This window comes from Echinops telfairi, unplaced genomic scaffold (assembly GCF_000313985.2).
Source record: "Echinops telfairi isolate 266 unplaced genomic scaffold, ASM31398v2 ScPeMD7_2010;HRSCAF=2546, whole genome shotgun sequence".
NCBI classification, from domain to species: domain Eukaryota; kingdom Metazoa; phylum Chordata; class Mammalia; order Afrosoricida; family Tenrecidae; genus Echinops; species Echinops telfairi.
The window spans coordinates 12,408,861-12,431,248 of NW_022105908.1; the positions used below are offsets into that span (position 1 = coordinate 12,408,861).

The following is a 22,388-nucleotide window of genomic DNA, read 5'->3' on the forward strand; positions in this document are numbered from 1 at the left end:
GGGGTAGGTCCATGTGGCTTCTCCTCAGGGATGTCTCGCAGGAAGTGAGCCTTGCCAGCTGAAGCAGGGAACTAGCTAAGGAAGCTGCACCCTGGTTCGACCAACAGAAAGCAGAGACCCAAGAACTAGAAAGGCAAGGCTCACTGAGCCATTGATCCCTCCGCCCTTCAATTAACCCCACATGTGTTTACTGGCCAGGTTGGCACAATACACTAACTACCTCACTTGTACTCATTGTTATTCATGTAATTATTTTTTTTCTAATTGTGGCAAAAATATATAAAACAAAACATTCTCCAATTTCACAACTTCTACTTGTATACTTAAGTACCATTGATTATACACATTATGCTCTACAATCATTATTTATATCCTTTTCCAAATTATTACACCGCCATTGACATAAACTCAATGCCCCCTGAGCAGCAACTCTTTTCCATTCACCCATGGTAACCATTGGTCAAGTTTGGGGTTTTTTGTTGTTCTTTTTTAGTAGTTTTCTTGATACGGTATTCAAATATCATATACTTCTATGGTTAAATCGCTTTTAAATTGAGTTATATATACATAATTACAATGCGTTCTACTGCTCCCTCCCTCCTCCCACATTCATTGTTTGCTGACCAAATCCCCTCACAGTCCCCACGTCTCCCCCACCACATCCCCCGTAAAGCACTGCATCTGCCATTCTCTCTACACACTTACCCCTTTGTACTTCACAAACTGGGAAGCCCAGCAGAAACAGTAAAAACAAAACAGACTAAAATAGCAAGAATAAAGTAGTAGTAGTACTATAAAGATAAGAACACAAATAAAGAGTAAGAAAGAAGAGATCACCATCAATATTCAAAAAGCCAGGAAAGAAATTTTTGTTGTGGAACAAACAAGAAATATTTGAGCCTAGAACAAATTCAGGTTGGGTTAAGAGGGAGATCAACTGATCAAGTATCCAGTTATGCCATGTTCGATCACCATGATCAAGTTTGCAACAATCTCTGTCTGATAGCACAGCTGTTGGGGTCCCTTGCCAGAGGCTTCCTTTAACTAGATAGTGAATGAAATCTGATCTGCTCTTTAAACCATCTTATTCAGAATCAAACATTTTAAAACATGATAGCCGAAGCCAGCAGGGCAGGCACATTAAAGGTCAGGTTGGCACTTAAAAACAGTTGCTGGATTGGACATTTTCAAGCTTTTATCCAGAGCATTCACTCCCCTTTCTTAAGTAAAAGAAATTTGATTTTTTTCCATTTTCTCCATGTTCCTAAGAGAAGTTTGATGCTCACTCATTGCCTCGGGGAAGAGAAATAATGAAGAATTCCTTCTCCGATCCTAGTCATGGTTCATATAGGAGCAAAGATATTGACTCAATGAAATCCAGGGCTTTTGTTTGTGTGTGTGTTAGTGTGTGTGTCGTGTCCTTATTTTTCTTCTCTGTGGCTATGATTCAGAAAAATAAAGTCTCAGGACAAACTGCAGGTTACATTGTAACGATTAGCTGAGAGCCGATAGCAAAGAGTGTCTCCATGAAGACACATTCTGATCATGTGGCTGGAGCCTTGCATTGATTCTCCCCCAAAGACCCTGAGCTTCATAGCTATTAAGCTGAAATAAAGGCTTCCTTGATTAATATTTGAATTCGTTTCTTGTGTGACAGGCAATGTCGCACAGTGTCCTAATATATAAATCTGGATTAAGGACATTTGATTTTGCCTGAAAGCAGTGTAGATATACCTATAAAGTTTATGTGAAGGGAAATGAGGATGCATGCTTAGCCAAATAGCCTTGACTTTCATTCCAAACAGGAAAGCAGGGGTGCTTCAAGAGCAGGCACTTGCACCTTTTCTTGGTCTGTGACTACAGGACAGATATGTTTAATTGCCAGGTGAGTGCTAAGTCTTTTTTTTTTTTTAAAGTGATAGTAGGCCAAACCATTTGAGCATCTAGGTCGCAGGCCATAGACTACTGACCATGAATATTGACCTTGTCTTCATTCATATTTCATTATGTTTTCAACTTGTGAAACAATATTTGCTATTTCTAAGTAAACCAGATCATCAATTATTTTATCAATAACAAATTATCTTCTCATAGAATTATATTTCCTCCAGGGTTATTATTGTTCACGGAGAAAAAATAATGACAAAGAGCTGGTACCAGATTCTAAAATGAAGCTCTTCTGGCCCGCTTTGTTCCATGCTAATTCCACTCTTCACCACCGATCTGTCAGTCTACAATACTGTGGTAACTTGTTGTTGCTGCGATGCTGGAAGCTCTGTTAAGGATAGATAAAATAATAGCGGCCTTCTTCATAACAGATTTATCTTGGCGGAGCTTCCAGACTAAGAAAAAGTAGTAAGAAAGACCTAGTGATCTACTTTTGAAAATTAGTCCATGAAAATCCTATATATCACAGTAGAATAGTGCCAGATGCAAGGCTGGAAGATGTGCCTCAGAGGTTAAAAGACACTCAAAATACGGAGTATTTTCATAAATGAACTTGTATTGTTCTGGGTTCTCTCGAGAGCTCAAACCAGTGACTTTTGTTTGTGTATATATTTAAAAAACAAAACAAAACCCCCAAACTCTAAATACCTCACTGCTATGGAATCAATGTTGACTCCTAGCAACACACTCTTCCTGTCCAAGACTGCAACTGTTTGCAGTAGGAAAAGCCTAGTCTTTCTCCTGTGGAGCCGCTGGTGGTTTTAAACGGCCAACCATGAAGATCGCAACTCAACCAGTAACCACTGTACCACCAAGGCTCTGTGTGTATGTTTAGAAAGAGATTTATATCAGTAAAGGACTCGCACACTGTAGAAGTGAGTAAGTCCTGTCCAGTACAAGTCGGTAGGTCAGATAACTACTAAAGGCTTCTCCCGGCTCATGTAGCTGTAGGGGCTGGTGAATAGGAAGCAGAGAGTTGAACCAGAAGATCATAGGCTGGTGAATGCTGAGCTGAATGAATCCAAGGTCCACAGTCCACCGATGGCTCTTGGAAGTGGCAGGTAATATAACAGGAGGTTGACAAACCCGCCGGTCCAAACCCAGCAGCAGAAGTGAGGTAGCTTTGACACAGTGGCAGTCTGGACTCAGAGTAGGCCACACCCTAAATGAAGCCACCCTCAATGGTATCAAGACGGTGACCAGATGAACCGCTTGGCTGCTTCATAGAAGATCCCATCACAGAATTCCCCATACTACATTAGATCATATCATGGGAGAATCCTGGCCCATCCAAGTTGACATAAAACCTGATGACCACAGGACTATTATACCAATGATAGTGAATAGGATGCCAGGCAGTATTTCACCTGTTTTACACAAGGTTGCCTAGAGTTACAGCCAACACAAGGGCAACTAACAAGCAAGACAATTTCACACCAGCTGGGCGTTAACCCCTTCATAATATTCAAGAATGGCATAGGAGTCCGAGGTGAATTCATATAGCATGGAGTAAAAACTATTTGTCTCACAAATTATCAGAATACCAATGCTTGTACTATGCCACACTTTTAGACAGCCAATGCCAGAATTTCACTTAATGGGTTGAGGAAGCAATCACCTACTATTCTCCAGCCTCATACTCATAATCACTGGGGAGTGGGGGTTGTTAAGCACTATAGAGTTTTTAAGTACAGTACCATGTTTCCTTACTAGCGTATCAAAAGGAAGTGTTACTCTCTACTCCAGCCACTCCCAGGAAAGATCTAGAGTCACACCAGCCCTCATTTCTAGATTTATGTTGAATCAGCCTACAGTCTCATACTATCGCTTGTGAACTGCTGAAGTTATAGCCAACCGTGCAGTCTCTGAAGACACCTGCCCAGTAATATGTTAACATTGCCCAATAAGCCTAATGTCTGTTTCTGCTCACACTTTCTCTGAGAGCACACATCTACACATACTGAGGCCCAGCTCAGACACTCTTTCCCAGCTGTTTCAAAGGTCCCCTCGGCCTCTCCAGCAGAGGGTCCACCGTCCCCTCGTAAATCCACCACCATGGAATCGATTCTACCGCAAAGAAACCCTACTGGACACGAGGCTGAAATCCTTTCCTGGAGAAGAAAGCCTTATCTTTCTCCCGATAAGAGGGGCACGTCCTACCAAAACCCGGGGCTCAGTTTGGATTGGAGATGTTAGCACACGGCCATCATCCTGCTATGCATTTGCAAAAGAAATCAAAAACGTGTTTGCTGGAATACCACCAGGAGTAAAAATGCGAGTTATTGCTAGGAAGAGTACTGTGTGCGATGTGCTTAGATTATTGAAGTACTTTACAAGGGAGAAAATGGAAGAACTAATCCATTGTCATCTTTAAATATAAATATTTCATACTTATAATTTAATGTAATTAAAATACTATGCATATTCATGCTGCTATTTTATTTTCAAATTCTTAAAAAATAGGGATGAAAAGTAAGGGTGCATGCAAAACAGTAAATAGAACAAGTAATCTCATAATGACTCATTAAATGATTACAGTTGAGTATTAAAATATTAATACTAGGCTAAATATTAGGAGTAAATCCTGTAGAAATGAAAACTGGGTTTACATTGTGACAGGAAAAAAAAGTTTAAGGCTTATCATAGGAAACAAAACAGCCTATTCATCAATCGGACCTTGAATACTTAAGCACATTATTCTTTCTGCGTGCCTGAGTAGCCATACCAACATTTTACTTTGGTTATAACTACACAATCTATAGGGAGAACATACATGAACACATTTACATTAATCCATATTTTACAGTGAAGAAAATGAACACTTTCACTTCCAATCTTCACATTTCTGACTTTCCTGAGCTGGGACTTAAAATTTAATTGTACTCTAACTCTATTAATTATATTCTACCTGAAATTTAACTCTGTTCTAATTCTCCTAATTCTATTCTACCGGACTAGGTAGAATACACACTATGGAGTTTCAAATAGTTTGTGGGAAAATTATATTATCTTTGAATTTCATTTTGGCATGATTTTGTTAAAGTCCTCTCTCGTATTTGACAAAGTAAAACAGTCAACTAAAGCATATATGAAACAAATATCATAGTAATAAGAATTGCTTTACTATTAAATTATATTTGAATATAAAAATATCCAATAGCCCTTTTCATATCCTTAATAACTTATAGCTTTGCTAAATTTCAATAACTATATCATGTTTTACTATTAGATTTTAGCTCTCATTTTAATTCTACATTTTAAATTTATGCTAACTGATTAAAACGCTGTTGATTTTATAGGACTGGCAGGACAAATAAAAATAGAAATTTAACAATATACAAAACCCCATGAACGGTGGCATGAGAGAACACTGAAAGAAATCACACGTATATTAGATCACATTTTAAAGTGGCATTTTTTGGTAGTAAAACTATGTTATTGGAAACTGGTGTTTCCTCTGTATAAACTTTTGATGGTACTGGATTTTATCATGCTGTCTCTGGCATTTCAATCACTGAGGCCAACTTTTCCAAATACTGATCTTCCTCCTTTATTTCCCACTTTTACTTTCTAATCACATTCCACTTATCAATGAATCTTGGTTGCATATTTAGTCAATTTCATAGTCCAGAAGTTGGTAAAAACTTCAATTTATCTTTGGCATTGGTGAATTGTGCATAATTTTGATTAATAGCCATATTAATTTAGTCTTCCTGGTAGGGATACAGATATTATCCTCTCACTGACAGCATTTTAATTTAGCATATTTTTTCCCTTAACAAATGTCCGATAATTCCGCTTCAATTTGTCATTCCCAGCATAGTATACGCTGTGTGTGTCCTATTTAAAATGGTGAATATTAGTTAATTTCTGCCCACTAATGCCTAGGATGTTGAGGTGTAATCATTGCATTGCATTTTGATGACTACCAGTTTCCCTGTATACTTGGTATATTCCACATACAATTATTAATGGCTGTTTGAGGTGGTTTCTTCTCATTTTGGACTTTGCTATAATAAATGAAGATCTTGAAGATTTTATATACAAACAAATGAGTTGTGGCTTAATATGCTTTCTGAGAAGAATTAGAATTATCCTAATAAAAATTTCATAATGTTTGGTATTAATCATCAAATTCCTCAAGCTACTTATTTTCATGTTATCCATGTGGCAGCATGGTCTAAATCACTTAGGTACCAATGGGGTATCCCAGCTTTACTCTTCAATGATGGTCAGAGGTGATGCTGTCAACCTCCAGAATATTGGTTTTAATAGATTACTTCTTAGATATAGTACGGTAAGTGTATGTACAAACACAACAGATACAAACATATTTCATTTCATTTCCATGTCAAATTATTTGCAGATTAGATTTAAATTCATAACCAAAGTGGAATTTCACCAATGTAGCTACTCAGTAGTAAAACCTGTATCCAAGATGACAAAATGGATTTTCTGCCACGAGCCTTTCTCTTAGCTTTAAATGGTTAAAAAAGCAGAAAACCTATTTTACTCAAAAAAAGGTTAATTCAATGTTTTACAGTAGTCATGTAAAACGTCATGAAATATTTTATATCCTTAGAGTAGTCCATGGCATTATTGTGAATAAAAAAATAGTTTGTTCTTTGTCTCTCTTGTTAATGTTTGCATTTTATGTTTAACTTCAGAGAATGACACTGGGCCTTCAGGGTAAGGAAAAGAATAAATTCCCTGTCCCCTAGAGAGGAGGAGAGTTTAAAAGATGATTTGCTGTAAAGAGGGTTATCAATGTGAAAAGCTAATATCTCCAGGATAATTTATGTTTAAATATGGAAAGTTGATGACATGCGTACATTTTTATTTACTTTCTGAGACATAATTAATTGCTAGAAACATTCTTTTTTTACTTCACAAAGGCATTGCTTGATGCAGAGGCTGATTAGCAAGAAAAAAAGTAGCAAGTTACTGAAAGGTGCCCTAGAAAATAATTCTTCCTTCTTCTTCAAGTACTATAATCACATTAGTAATATGAAATATTGAAATTAATATCACGAGAACAGTTAGACATATCTGAATTAGCTAGGCTTACCTAGTAACTGTTGGCAATCTGCATGCCACCCTCATATTTATACTAGATTAAGTCTCAGGTTCATTTCCATTGTTAAAAGGGAGCATGCAAAAGATACAAAAGTGTTGATTTTTCATTAAGTGTAGCAATTTTTTAAATGCTTAGCCTGACCCATACAAGGTTAGTGTCTTTGTTCAAAATCGGTATCACCCAAATATAGAAACAATCTAAATGTTTATCAATGCATGAAAGGCTAAATAAAATGTGGCACATGCACACAATAGAGTATTATTACTCAGGCATAAAGAGTAGCGAACATGTTATTACTTGGATAAACTTTGAAAACATTATGCTAAATGAAGTTAGTTAATCAAAACAGTCAAATAGTGTATGATCCCACTGATATAAAATATCTGGTTTCGGTCGTGTCTAGAGACCAAAGTTTGTTAGTGGACATCAGAGAGAGAAGGAAGGGGAAATTGAAGGTCATTGCTTAGAAAATATTGACTATTTGGTAATGGTGATGGAATATTTGGAAAAGAATACCAGTGATTCTTGTACAACATAATTAATGCAATCTATACCAGTGCATTCCACATGTTATAAAAAAAATTGGATTTGTAAGTTTTGTCATCCCCCCCACCCACACACACAGAGATATATCTTTGCCATCATCAAAATACATTTCAGTCAAGATCACAACACAAACAAGAAAAAGGCCCGCAACAAGAAAAGAAGCAAGCGATGGAAAACCTAACTACGAGTTTTCCCTGCTTTGGTAAGTTTTTTGTTGTTGTTTTGTTTTTTGGTTTTTTTGGTTTGAAAAGTTTTTGCCACTGTTTACTTGTGTGCACTAAGTGCTGCAAATCCATTGCCTATCAAAGAAATCAGTATGTGTATCAAAATAAGGACATTTTAACTAACTCTAAAGCATTCATTCTTGGTAAAGTAGAGGGTCAGTGGAAAAAGAGGAAGCCCCTCAACAAGATGGACTAACAGCAGAAATGATCTGTCACAGCAAAGATTGTGAGAATGTCGTATAACAGGGAAGTGGTTCATTGTGTTGTACACAGGTTTGTGATGAATCAGAAACAATTTGACAGCATCTACAAACAGCATGTATTGACTATTTCTTCTCTTTTTCCCTAGTATGCTATATTAGAATTCCAATAATTGCTATTTTCAAAATATCAACAAAATGCACTTAGTTTACATTGGCAATATAGGACAAAATATTGTCTTATACATATTATTTGTAGAAAAGTGTACATGTGTATCTTATGGAAATGTTTTTCAAATTACATTTTATAATAAGCTATAGATGCAGCCTAGTACCATTTTTTTCATCACTTTGTATAATGATACTACTAGTTGTCTTTTGTTTGATATGAGTGGGTAATTCACAGGCAACAAAATAAGAATTTTACCTCAATCTTTCAAAACGTTTTTTAAGTTTGTCATTAAACGCTCTAGAACCCCAAATATTAACCTAAAGTTACAAGGATGATAATTGTCCTTTTAGTTATTTTAATAATTCTGAGCTTTAGAGTTTGCTATAAATTTGATTGCTGGCTGTCGGTGACATCTATCAATGTAAGAAAGATCACATTCATGCCTATTGTTCTACACCCCCACACAATGAATAAACTTTGAATTTTAAAATTTGTTTTATGTTTATTTTATGATAATTTTATGTCTTCTCACGCTTTATTCCCCTGATACAATGTGTTAAAATTAACTTTGTAGCACTAAACAAATTGTCCTTGGTATTTTGTAGGAAAGTAATTTAAAATAAATATGTATGTGCAGTTATGTCTACATATCTATGTGTATATATGCTGATTTTTATTAGCTAAAGTCTTCTATAGATTTTTGCTTGCAGAGCATAAATCAAAGTCACCTATGTTTTAATTGTATACCTTATATATTCTTATCCAGTATGCCAGTCAAAGTTAAATCGACTCCCACAAAAGAACTTGGGTGGGATTCTTTTGTTTTCTGTTCTAAATAATGTCTTGAAAATGTATATATGTTCATCATACAGGTTGATGAGTTTCCTCCTAAAACTTTTGACATCTCTTGCCTTTTTGTTAAGGGGAAATGTGGAAGGTTGATTTACAATGTGATTCCTTTAATACGCCTTGGCCTAAATCCTTTTTCCTAAATTTTCTCAAATCAATTTGAATTATAGTGATGCTGGCACTGAGTTGAACGTTAATGAATCAGCGATATGATACCTCCAGAAAGAGGAACGAGAACTTCAAACTGTAATAAGGTCGCTTCATAAAAGCTAGAGTAACAGCTATTGTTAGTGATCATTGTATTTGAAGATGAGGAAATGACTACATTGGCAAATGTATGATGATGACAGGTAAGGGAAGCATAATAGTATAACGAATCGCATGGTGGTGGGACTGAATTCCAAAGAAATTTATAGTCCTATGTGTCAAGGTCAGGAATATGTTACATCTTTCTCAGCCAGTGCTTTGTGATAAAGGGATACACAAACCGTCACTGCGTCAAACCGAGTCTTACGCATAGTGACCCTGTAGGACAGAGAACGAGGACTCTGATGGATTTCCAAGGGTGTCAAGCTTTCTCTGGAAACAGACTCTCAACTTTCATCTGCTGAATGATTGCTGGGTTCAGACTTTTAATGTTCCTCGCATCCCTCATTTTATTTCTTGTCTAATCTTTCTCCATTGGAATGTGGATTTGGAATTCGACTCACAGTTTTTTCAGCTTGATGAATCCTGCACACGTGCCTCCTTTTGCGCTTTCTAACTCTTGTATGTGCACGTTTCTTTAGAATACTTTTCCGCTTTGAGTAATGATTTCAAATCTTCTCTTCAGAAAATTTGCAGGTTCAACTTGGATATATATATATATATATACACACACACAATTAATCTTTAGATAATTCTTTCATCATTTTGTTAAATCCCAGGCATATATGTGGTTCCATTCATGTATATTTTCTTTTATTCAAGGTGATTTTATAAACATGATAAATCTGATTTAATTGGTGGTTATATTATTATTTTGGGTGCGGTCAACTTGGTTCCAAGGCATGAATAACCCAGCCACCAGAGAATGGAATGCTGCCTGGTCCTGAACCATATAAATAATCCTTGCTATAATTGAGCCCATTCTTACAACCACTGGGTGAATCATTCTCAGTGAGGGTCTCCTGCCTCTTTGTTGCCTCTCTACTGCACATTATGTCTTTTTACAGGAAATAGGGCCTCCCATTTACTTGTCAAAAATACATGACATAAAGTCTCACCATCTTCACTTTTTTGGGAACATCCAGGCCATACTTCTTCTAAAACAGATTTGTTTGTTCTTCGGTCATTGTAAATGACTGAAAACATGTGCTTGCTTGTTTCCTAAGATTGAATTTCCATGGAAAATATGACAGTATTGTTTCTTTTTTGTTTTGTTTTCTCGTTTTCTGATACTGTATGGGGAGTATGGAAAAAGTTCGAGATTGGATTTGCCCCCAAAATACTCACAAACCAGTCTGTGTTCAATAAAGACCCAGTGTCCTCATGCTCCCATCAATGGAAGGAGGACCCTAAAGCAAATGGCAGTCAGTATCACACTTGCTTCTGTGTGAGCCATTTTATTAAAATATTAGTGCTTAATTTATAAATACACCCCATGCATACTCATAAATGGCTGTTATTCAAAATGCTTCATGGGAAATAATGTGAACACTAATAAAAGTTTTGGGGGAAGGTACTCCAGCACAATTGGACCACCAAGAAAGATCTTCTCCACCATTTGAAACCACACAGATGTAATCAACATGCTTATTTCAGCCATATTATTTGTCCAGGAAAGGGAAATTCTTGTAAAAGGTAGAATACATTTTGGACAATACCTGTTGAGTGGCAGGATGAAGGTTAAGCCAGAAGACAGGTGCACACAAGTTATAGGGAATATGGAATTACAGTCCTTGGAAGATGGAATTACAGACCAGGTCAGGAGATAACTTTAGCTTGAGAAATGAGCTCTGATTTGTTTTCTAAGAAGACCCACTGGAAGATTGGAAACAATCCCTAATCTCCCTTATTTGTAAATAGACCATAAAATCCAATAAGAAAGAGACAAATCACCAAATAGAAAATTGAGCAGAACATATAAAGATTATATAGAAAATTAAACATGAATTACTCTTATGAAAGTATTTTTAAAAGATATTCCATTGTCACCCAAAGTAGAAGAAATGACATTTAAAATGACAGTGAGAAAATACTTTTTCTTTCAAGGATAGACAAAGATAAAACCATTTGTAAAATCAAATGTAATACTGAAGAGGATTGGGGAAACAAGGGTATTGGGGAATATTTGGGGGCTTAATTTGGTACCACTCTAATTGCACTTCTAGAAATGCAGCTTATATTTCTTTAAAATAGCACACTGGAAACAGTAAATTGATTATACCAAGGATCCAAATGACATGTTAATTTTATCACATTATGTTCCTATTCAGTCAATGAAATTCTATGGAAGAAAATATTTATATGTATAAAAATAAAATGATCTAGAATATCTGTTGCTAAGTAAAATGCAGGGATAGAACAATATGTATTGTGTGATATTATTCATATAACTAACAAAAAGAGCCTTTTATTTTGCTCAGATATAAATAAAATAACTGTAAAGATATATAAGAAACTAACAATGCTAATTGTTTTAAGGGAGAAGGAAATAAATGAATTGGGGGTAGGGCTGAAAACGTCTACCATAAAAATCTAATTTTTGGGTATTGTGAAATTCTAATTCCCAATTAATTCCACATATGAAATATTGCTATCATCAAAAATTGAATTAATAATTAATGTCTTAAAGTGAAATAAATTATATGCTAATCCCATAACTGATCCATGAGAGTGTTGGCAAAAGTATAGGCAACTGGTAAATCCAATCTCAGTTTTGAAATTGGAGTAACTTCAAACATATTGAATATTTGCAACTATTCACACATGAGAATTTTGAACAAGCTTTGTTTTTCACTTACTGTTGCTTATAACTTGATTTGAAAAAAACTTGAATGGCTGATATGATATCTGCATGTTGGACACTTAGACTACAGTGGTAACCAATCCAACATAATCAAGTCTCCATCAAGAATCTATATTTCATGTTTTTAAATATTAATACACAAAGAAACAAAACCATTGTATTGGCCCTTATACGGAAGCACTTAGACAACTAAATTTTTAAATTTGCAGATCTGAATATACATTCTTATAAATTATTTGGGTTGGTTAGTTAACTTCTCTGAACTTGAGTTTCCTCAACTGCAGAATGAGGATTTGAGGATTTTCAAAGTGTTAGTAGGAAAATGTAATTGTCTTTTAATTGTGATTTCCTTGATATTTTTGAAGCCCACCCTAAGGGAGTCAGTGAGTTTTGAAACCTAAAGAGGTTGGAATATTGAGTCAGCAGGTAGAAGAACGTGAAAACCACCAAGCAAGAAATGGCCATGGAGTGTCATTAAGAGTTAGTGAAACTACACGAAAAATGAGGCAAACTGGAGAGAAGCTATGAAAAGCTCCCGCCAAAGCACATAAGGGACTCCGCAGGAAACAGCCAAAGTCACAGAGAAGATCGCTGTGCAATTGAGAGGCTGAGTGGCAAAATAGAGGATTTCCGTCAGAAATCACTAGACTGGGAGTAGCAACACTTGAGTTATCAGCCACAGGTGTCTTTGTGGAGGCAAAAAGGAGGGCTCTGGCTGAACAATCCGAGCTCCTTCAGATTTTGCGGGAAGAGAAGAGAGAATTGACGGCAACAATTCCATCTTAGGAAATTTAATCCATGATGCAAGATCTCAAAAAGAGAAGCTACAAGTAAAACAAAGGGCAACTGATGCTCAGCACACATTGGGAATCATAAGGTCACTGGAGGGGCCTCAGTCAGAAAGGAGGTAGAACTGCCAAGGGCAGGGGGACATAGGGAATTGCCAAGGGCAGGGGGACATAGGGAATGTGCTCTCCCTGCTGGGATTTTACCCACTTGAGAGAGGAGTGTCAGCAGAGAGAGGTGACGCGTCTTGAAGTCAGTTTGCAGGCTGAGTGCAACATGAAAACAGCTGAGCCAAGAATTAACAGAAAAATAAGAACTGAAGAAAATGGAAGGGCATACTAGTGAGTACAGAGCAGAGATATTTTTTAAATGAAAGCAGATTTTTCAGGCTTAACCAACCTACAGTTCTGCTCCATAGGGAATGAAGTGAGAAGTGAGAGTGGAGATCTCTCAGCTAATTCAGGAGCTGCACCAGCGAGCCATCACGATGGCTTGCCCCAAAGGTTCTTCCTTAGACAGGGCAACACGGCTGAAAGCAGAGATGCAGAAGACGGATGAAAAGGCACTGGATCACCAGGAGATTTTGGGATCAGCTGGAATCACCCACGTTGGAAAAATCGTCAACTTTCTGAAACAGCGATGAAGTTGGATTTGGTTGACATGAGTGTCCCTTGTCTGTGTCTTCCCTTGGCTCAATAGCTACAAGCTTTTTGGAAGAGGATCAGAGGTTTCGTAATATTCTACAGCGTCTGGAGACCCACATTGAAGAACTAAACAGAGAGAGTGGAAAGACAGGGACACAATCACTCGAAAGTAGCATCGTATACAACTAGAAGCCTGGAAAATAAAAATGAACCCAGAGTGATTGTCATCTAAAGTGGAAGTCCTTTAAAACACGACCCTATAAAAATTACAAAGATGTTACATACTGAAGCAGTGGTGAAGAAATTTGAAAATTTGACACCCCTCTTGGTCATTGTCATTGCAATCGTTTATTTGAAGGACTCTTTCCAGCCATAACTTGTAAGAACAAAGCTCTTGATTAGGCTTTGTTCGCATATCAACCTTTATAATACAGTAATACTTTCTCCTGCTGACTTATATGTGAATTTCTCTGTTTCTGAATTAAAATAAAGATATTATGGCATATATTTCGGGGAGAAAGGAGGATAAAGAGTAAAGGCATGTAGGAAGAATCCTAGCAAATACAATCTTCATTTCATGCAAACCTGTTTTTTAATTTGAAACATGATCCTAAGATTAAGAGAAAGTCCAGAACCCTGGATTAATGCCAACAATGTGGTCAAAATACATATTTCTCAATATTTTCTGATATAATCCACTTTTTGAGAGGCTATTTACAATTTGTGGTCCACTTTTTAAAAATCGTTATAAGAATTGAGAAGGCGATAGTAGTACCAAATTAGAAAGAAGGTAGTAATCATTCAAATCATTTCATTTCGTGTCAACCACACAAGTTGACTAGCAGAAATTTTACACAAGTAAAACTGCGCTATTAACTTCTCCTAAAATCTCTTTCCCCAAGGAATGGATAATTGCATTTTGTGATGCTCAGTACCATAGATCAGCATGATATAAAGTGCCAACAATTCTTGTACTTTTCTCCAAAACACAGCATCTCTTAGGCATGGTATCCAAATAAATAAATTTACATGCAACAGTCTAGTTAATGTAAGTGAAAGCCATTATAGTTTTCCCTGTGTTTTGTGCAATGTGGTTATGTCTATGATACATGCTGAGTTAGTTTATTGTGTCAACCTGGCCGATAAACACATGGGGGGTTAATTGAAGGGCACAGGGATAAAGGGCTCGGTGAGCCTCACCTTTCGAGTTCTCTGGTCTCTTGTTTTGTGATGGTTGGACCAGGGGGCAGCTGCCTTAGCCAGGTCTCTGCTTCAGCTGGCAAGGCTTACATCCTGCAAGACAACCCTGAGGAGAAGCCACATGGACCTACCCCGATGCAGTCCTGGGTGCTGGAGTAGCTGTGTGGACACCACTGACAGTGCTGAGATGCTTACACATTCACTGATTTGGCTTTCCTCCTGCAGTCGGCATCATAGGGTGTGTTTTGTGAGATGGAGGAGGACTTTGTGGATTGGTGTCTGACATCTGGGTTAATGTTGGACTTGTGGGCTTTGGCAGCACTGGGTTGGGATGTTTTCTTAATGTGCACTTAATGTTTATATACAACTTTCTCTTATACATGAGCTTCTGTGGATTTGTTTCTCTGAAGTACACAGACTAACACACATGCAAACTTATTCTTTGTCATTATTGTTTCAACAAAATGGACTCTGGGGAGGAAGCAAGATATGTCACCAGTAGAAGGAACTATGTAACCTTGCATCTACAAGAGTCCCTAGAGTGAAGGTCAGTCATGTCTTGTAGTTATGAATATTGGAAGTGACCCACATCAATGTATATCTCAAGAGGATGGTACCCATCCTCATTCATATCTAATAAATCAATATGTAATGATTATAGTAATAAGTTGTATTAAAAAGCGTAGAGACCTGGCAGCAGCAACTCCTGATTACAAAATAGAGCATACAAGCTCACTCCAGTGTGTGCTCACAGAACCATGGTGGGACTGTCTCAACCAGCTAGCTTTGAAGATTGTAATAACCAAGTTAAGTTCAATAAAATGAAAAACAAACAAAAACACCTTTCCCTTCCTCTATTCCCTAAAGAGCCTACAAACACCTATCTTTTGTTCATTGTTTTTAGGTGCTATAGGGTTATTTCTCACTCAGATCAACCTTGTGCACAACATATTGAAACACTGGGCAGGCCTGCATCATCCTCACAATTGTCATTAGGTTGAAGCCCATGATTGCAGCCACTACGTTAATCCATCTTATTGAGCAACTCCCCCCCCACCCCCACCCCCGCTGAATTCTACTTTACCACGCTTGATCTCCTCTTCCAGGAACTAGCCTCTCCCTATAACATCAAAATAACTTAGTAAGTAAATTCATAGCTAGGGAGACATAGTTTTGCTCTACTGTTAGGAACACTCAGGCTGCATCTGTTCCAAAAGAGATTTCATTATCCTGCAAGTAGTCCATGGTACTTTCAGTATTCCTTGCCAACAGCATAAGTCAAATGCGTCACTTCTTCTTTAATCTCCCTTCTTTATTGTCCGACTGTCACGTGCACAGGAGGTAGTTGAAATACCATGGCTTTGTTCCAGGCATCTCAGTCCTCAAAGTGACATTCATCTTGGAAGGGGTATTCTCTGCTATGCTAATGAGGAAGTAAGGAGTCTTATTTTGAGACATTATTGTGGATTAAACAGGGAGCAAAAATGAAAAGGGGAGAAGAGATAAAAGCTGTCTAAGAGCTTAAAAATCCGAAGGGCTCAGTGTAAAAGCAGCAGTCTGAAAGCAGAAACTAAACTCGGTTTGCAAGTCTTGATGTGAGTTTAGAATTTTAAAACTTGTATTTCCTAATAACAATTCCTCTAACCTTGTCATTGATCTAATCATATGCCCAAAGGAAAAAAAAGTGGTGTGAGTTTGGGCACAGGTAGTATCCAGCAATCCATCCACAGAGGTCCTTCTCCACTTGTGGTCAAATGGATGTAAGATGATAGTTTGTGTTCCAAAGGTTTTGATGGAAACAAGAAAGATACATTTTGACAATGGACTCCTAGAGACCCACAAGACTAGGAAGCAATTCTTACAATGAGATACCCCTACATCATGTGCAGCCAAGGTCCTGTGATCAACTGAAGAGCAAGTCTGCTTGCAATTGTTATTCTTGTTGCTGGTAAGCCCAACCTAGTCAGTTCTAACCCATAGCGACCCTAAGAACCAACAGGAGGAAGCACTGCCCCGGCCCGGCCATCCTCACAATGATTTGTATGTTGAGCCCATTGTTGTAGCCACTGTGTCAGTCCCTCTCATTGAGGGCTTTGCTCATTTTCATTGTCCCTCTATTTTAACAAGAATGATGTCCTTTGCCAGGGACTGGACTCTTTCTGACAACATGTTCAAAATTTGCCATCCTTGCCCCCAAGATATACCCCGGCCATACTTCTTCCAGGACAGATTCGTTTGTCCTTTTGATAGTCCATGGTACTTTCAATATTCTTCACCAGAACTGCAATTCAAGTGCATCAATTTTTCTTTAGTATTCCTTATTCAATGTCTAATTTTCACATGCATATGAGGCAATGGAAAACGCCATGGCTTGGATCAGAAGCAGCTGGTCCTCAAAGTACTATGCTTGCTCTAAGGAGACGGTCTACTACAGAGGATTTTCCCAATTGACTGTGTTTTTTGTTCTCATGACAGCTGCTTCCATGAGTATTGACGGTGGACCCAAGCAAGACAAAATCCTTGACAACATCAACCTTCTCTCCATTTACATAATGTTAAATATCAGTCCAGTTGTGAAGTGTTGGGTCGTTACATTCAGTTATAATCCATACTGAATGCTGCAATCCTTGATCTTCATCAGTACGTGTTTCCAGGTCTTTTAACTTTCAGTACGTAAGGTTGTGTCATGTACATATCACAGGTTGTTTATACATTTCCTTCCGAGTCTGATGTCACATTCTCCCTCGTAGAATCCAGCTTCTCTGATTATCTGTTCAACATACACGTGGAATAAATATGGGGAGAGGATACAACCCTGAGGCACACCTATTTGGATTTCAAAACGTGCAGTATGCCCTTGCTCTATTCACACAACTGTCTCTCGAACTAAGTACAAGTTCCATGCATGCAATTATGATGCATTCAGATTTGTAATCCCACCTACTTGCTATTCACCTATGTTTTCTGTCTCTAGTCTATGATATCCCACTGTGCACTTCATTGATTGCCTTTCAGTCAAATTTAGCCCATATTCCAACTATGTACATTTTATTTCTTCTTCCCCATTGTACAGCAGAGCAGCCATTTTGACTCTGTGAATTTGGATGTCTCCCTGGTGCAGACACTGTTTATCTGTCAATGGAACTCTTTTGCTTTTACTTTATACAAACCCTGTTTTATTGCTCCGGGACATTTCTTGGTGTTAGAAGTAAATGGGACAAGTACATCACCTCCAACAACTGCCAAGGACCAAAGATCAGTTCATGATTCCAAGGAGAGTTGTCTGAGCTCAGCAGTCTTTGAATTGTTGCAAATAACTTTTATTCGCAGGCTCTATCTCTTTGCATAGAGCTCTTTAAGGTTATTTGAGGGATTCTAGCCCAGTCGTGTCCTTGATCTGTTTGTTTGTTTTCTTTTGTAGTACAAGCTTGCTTTGGATTTTTCTGTCTAAAGTCTAGTCACCTATTGCAGAATGCTTTCTTTCTGTTTATTTGTCAGCACTTGTTTTCTCCAGGTTTATGTAAGTTTGCCTTTGATCTAAGGCACAGTCTTTGCGTAGGTATGAAGATGGTGTTTTAGCTCCTTTAGAAGTGCCTAGTTGTATCTGTGAGTGTCTATATCCCAAGAGAACATGCATGTGCTGAACTTTGGTCAGAGACGAAGAATGCCACTTCAAGGGGAAATTGAATTAATTTAACCAGAAATTAGTAAACCTGACTGATGGCTAGTTGGAGGGAAGGTTTAGGAGCCTCATCAATTCATCTGAAGGCATCAAAAAATATTTGCAACCAGTTGGATTGAAGGATTAGTTGTCTCCGATTACTTGCCCCAGATTTGAGGCAGGGATTACTTGTCCAAGTTTGACACAAGGTTCTTGAGCAGGACCTAAAGGGAGCTCTGGTAATTTTAAGATAAGGCCCCTTAACTAAAACAGCTTGCTGCTAATCTTCATAAAGCAGACAATCATGAGAAAAGCAAAGGCAGAACTCTTATCTATAATTATTTCATCTGAATTGACAGAACTAGTGTGCCTATGACCAAGCCGAAGAGGACATCCCTCTGGGATGAAACCTACAGTGGATTCCCTAGAAAATGTGATGAGATTCTGGTGTGAGGGCTTTGCTTCTAATCCAGAGACAGCGCTCGATCTAGGGTTCTTTCATTTGCCGTTTTATCTTTCTCTTTGTACCACCATTAAATTACTGTAAGCCTCAATTACAAATAAAAATTCTCTTTTGAGGGTCTTCTGAGTTGGACTTCCTATAACTATCCTGAAAAACTTGAAACTGGTTCCTTTGAAAAGTGCTCTAAATTTATTATTATCATCACTAATTTGACATGGTCTTTAAAATATTGGGTTCTAAATTGCATTCTTGTGGGCGTGGATATTCATGAAATATACAAAAGGAAGATTTTTGAAAATGTAAATTTTGCGTTCAGATGGTATTATTAAATTAGACTATAATATTTCTTTAAAAATCTAACTCAGTGATTTAATGATAAATTATCACTTATATAAGTTAGATAATCTAAATAATATACCAAAAAGTTAATGAGGTGAATTGATTTTTAGGTAAGTTTTTGTGTTTATAGAAATCCAAAAACCAAAATATTTCTAAGTAACTTAGGTTGGATATCATTACATTCTATTTATTTATTTTATTTATTAAAGTGGGGTAAATTTCTGCTAAAATAACACTAAAAATTCCAGAATGCCATTTCACATAATTAAATGCACCCATATGCTTATATCTTCTAAAATGTATTCATTTAGTCACTAATAAAGGTTCTAAGACATATTCAACGAAGGCAATGTTTAAAAGGTTTATTGTCAGAGGATGTATCTATTATGATCAATATTTTGTCAATCTGGCTAGAGTTAATGATTTATGAGGTTTAGTGGAACTACTGACCATAAAGTCCGTACTTCAAAGGCACTGGACATGACACGAGAGAAGAATGAAGCTGTCTGCTCCCCCAAAGACTCACAGCCTTAGAAACCCCCTTCAGGGCCACTTATGTGTCAACAATGACTCACTGACAGTGGGTTTGGTTCCTGTTTTAAACATTACATGGTGCATCAAACAAAGAATTAGATTTCCTCTTATTAAAATATCCTTTCTAATGGTTTGAAGGGTGACCTTTAGTCTCGAAGTAAAGTATAAGTTCTGGGTTTGGGGAGAAAAATAAACCTAAAATTTGTACCTTTAATATATTTACCTAAGTTTCTTAAATTTTATCTCTAGAGATCTGGAATAAATTACTGACAATTTAAAATTCTAGAGAGCAGCAAAATATTGTTTTTATAAAGTGAAAAATACTAAAAAGGCTTTATTTAAAAGATTATGAGTTATGTGAGGTGTGTTATTAAATGAAAAGAAATATCTGATTCTCATTTTGGTTAAAAATTTACGTTCGAATTTCCTTTTAAGTTTTTGCCTGATACTGGGAAACCATTTCATATTATTATGTCATACGTTCATTATCATTTTAATTACTAACTTGTTTGCAAGCTTTTTTTTTTTTTCATTTAGTATCATCAAAACTAATGGTTTAACTGGATTAAGTTATTTGAAAATGTTGATTTTTACATTTAGAAATATATTCACAATACTTTTATAATTCCTATTTTTTCACTTTTCAAAAGTACTATTATTACTTTATCAAGGGTAAACTAAATTTTGCCATATTCACATACATTTCTTTTCTTATTGAGTTGTAGGAATGCTTGATCAAAATATCCCAATATAAGAAAAAGACTATATTTTACTTCTGAAAAGGATGGTGATATTTTGAAAGTATATACCAATTTATGCTGAATCAAGATTAATACAATGCTGGTGTAAATGGTAATGGGCTTCATAAAATACACCCAATCAAGGATCCCATGGGAGAGAAATTAACTACATAAAACAGAGTACATCAAATAATTTCAATATGGATTTATAATCAACAAATATATAATTTAGAATGTTTTGTCAGAATATTGCTGGTGTCTTAATGTTCTATTTTCTGGACAATAGAAACAATTTTTATTCTTTCCCTTAATTAGCTATATTTAATGTCTAAAGTTCAGGCTATAGTTTTACAAACTTGAATGGTATGAGACTTCAAAAAAGAAAATTATGACTTAATAGACGAACTTTGCTATGTTCATTAATATGCAGTCAAGATTTTTCAGAATGTGATTGATGCAAAGGCACAAGACAAGCATTATTTATACTTCACATGCATAAATTAAACTCCTCCCAGGACATGTTTTCCTCATAAAACAACAACAACCAACAAAACTTTAGAGTCATAATGTTATTTAATACAATTGGCCTACTTATGTTGTGTAAGTTTTTTTTAACTACTAGTTTGCTACCAAGATTTCTGGTTTTCATAAAATTATATGTAACTGACTCATCCCAGTGCTTTTACTTGTCTTTTTGAACCTTGAGTCTTGGAAAAACTAATATTTGGAAGTCCTTTTTGAGACACACACACACACAAAAGGTCCCGCTAATCTGGTGAGACTGTTGGTTCTGTTGGGCAGTGTACGCTTTTGAATAACTCAGTCTGTTTCAAGAAACAGGCTCCAACAGCCAGAATGGAATTTTTTTTTAAGTTAGAGCAGAAATTGTTTCAATTGCTCTTTAAGAACTTTTATATGAAATGTCTGTCTAATGCTTATAATCAAACTGTCATTCCCCATATTATTCTGATCCAAAATTCTAAAGACTGTTTTACAGATTAAAGGAACTTTAACAACTGAATATCAAAATTTCAAAATAATTTTGAAATTATTTCAAGGGACCATGCATATTAAAAAGAAAGAACATCAATCAAAGGTTACCTAGAACTATATTAAAAAGGACTATATATAGTTGTTTTTACTAATCTTATGCCAATAACCTACAGAGTTCAAAATTTGAACTTCACTCCTCAAATTAATGAAAAGCTCGATCTGTGTACCCATTCCAGTGACAAATTTTAACTTAAATTCATCCAGCCAGATGGCCATCAGAAAAAGATTGTGTAAGAGAGAGATTGCCCCAAGTGTGGTAGTTACATAGTCTCCTGTCAACTTGAGTGAAGGGGTGAAATTTGGCCTGTCAATCAGATCATAGCCAATGAGACCTCTGTGTGGGCAGAGCCTTCTCCTGAGGATTCTGAGAAGTCTAATCTTCCTCCCTGGTAGTAGGACATACACTCTCTCTGTTGACAAGCCACATGGAGCTACACTGACAGAGCCAGAGACCTGGAGCTGGAGGAGCCACGTGGAGACCCATGCCAGCACTGAGATGCTTCTACTGCACTGGACCTACAAGACTTTCCACTCACTGGCCTGTGATCTTTTGGAATTCAGCGTCATACATTCATGTATGTGTTGTGTGACTCTGAATGAATTTATAGATTGGTATCAGACATAGGGGCTAATATCAGACTATGGACTTGATGTGGACTGGATGGGGATGTTTTCTTAATATACAATTACTCTTTATATAAAGTTCGTTCTTATAAACATATGAGTGTCAGTCACCACGGGGTCACTGAGTTAGAGTTGACTTAATATCAGTGAGTTTGGATGGTTCAAGTGCCCTCAGGGGGGAAGTATTGCCAACATTGGGAAACACTGAAGTAACCATTATATTTTTTTAAAAGAAGGGATAAAATGAAATTAACATGATTGAGATAGTTAAGGTTTATTGTGCCAACCTGTCCCATAAAAACATGTGAGATTAATTGAA

The 22,388-nt window shown here is 36.7% G+C and overlaps 1 protein-coding gene and 1 pseudogene across 1 annotated transcript in view; one reads left to right on the forward strand and one right to left on the reverse strand.

The window, feature by feature from the left end:
- Positions 1–22,388, reverse strand: part of NRG3 (neuregulin 3) — a 1,269,559-nt gene that overhangs the window by 255,924 nt on the left and 991,247 nt on the right. The window lies entirely within an intron of this gene.
- LOC115870564 lies at positions 9,349–13,644 on the forward strand (annotated as a pseudogene).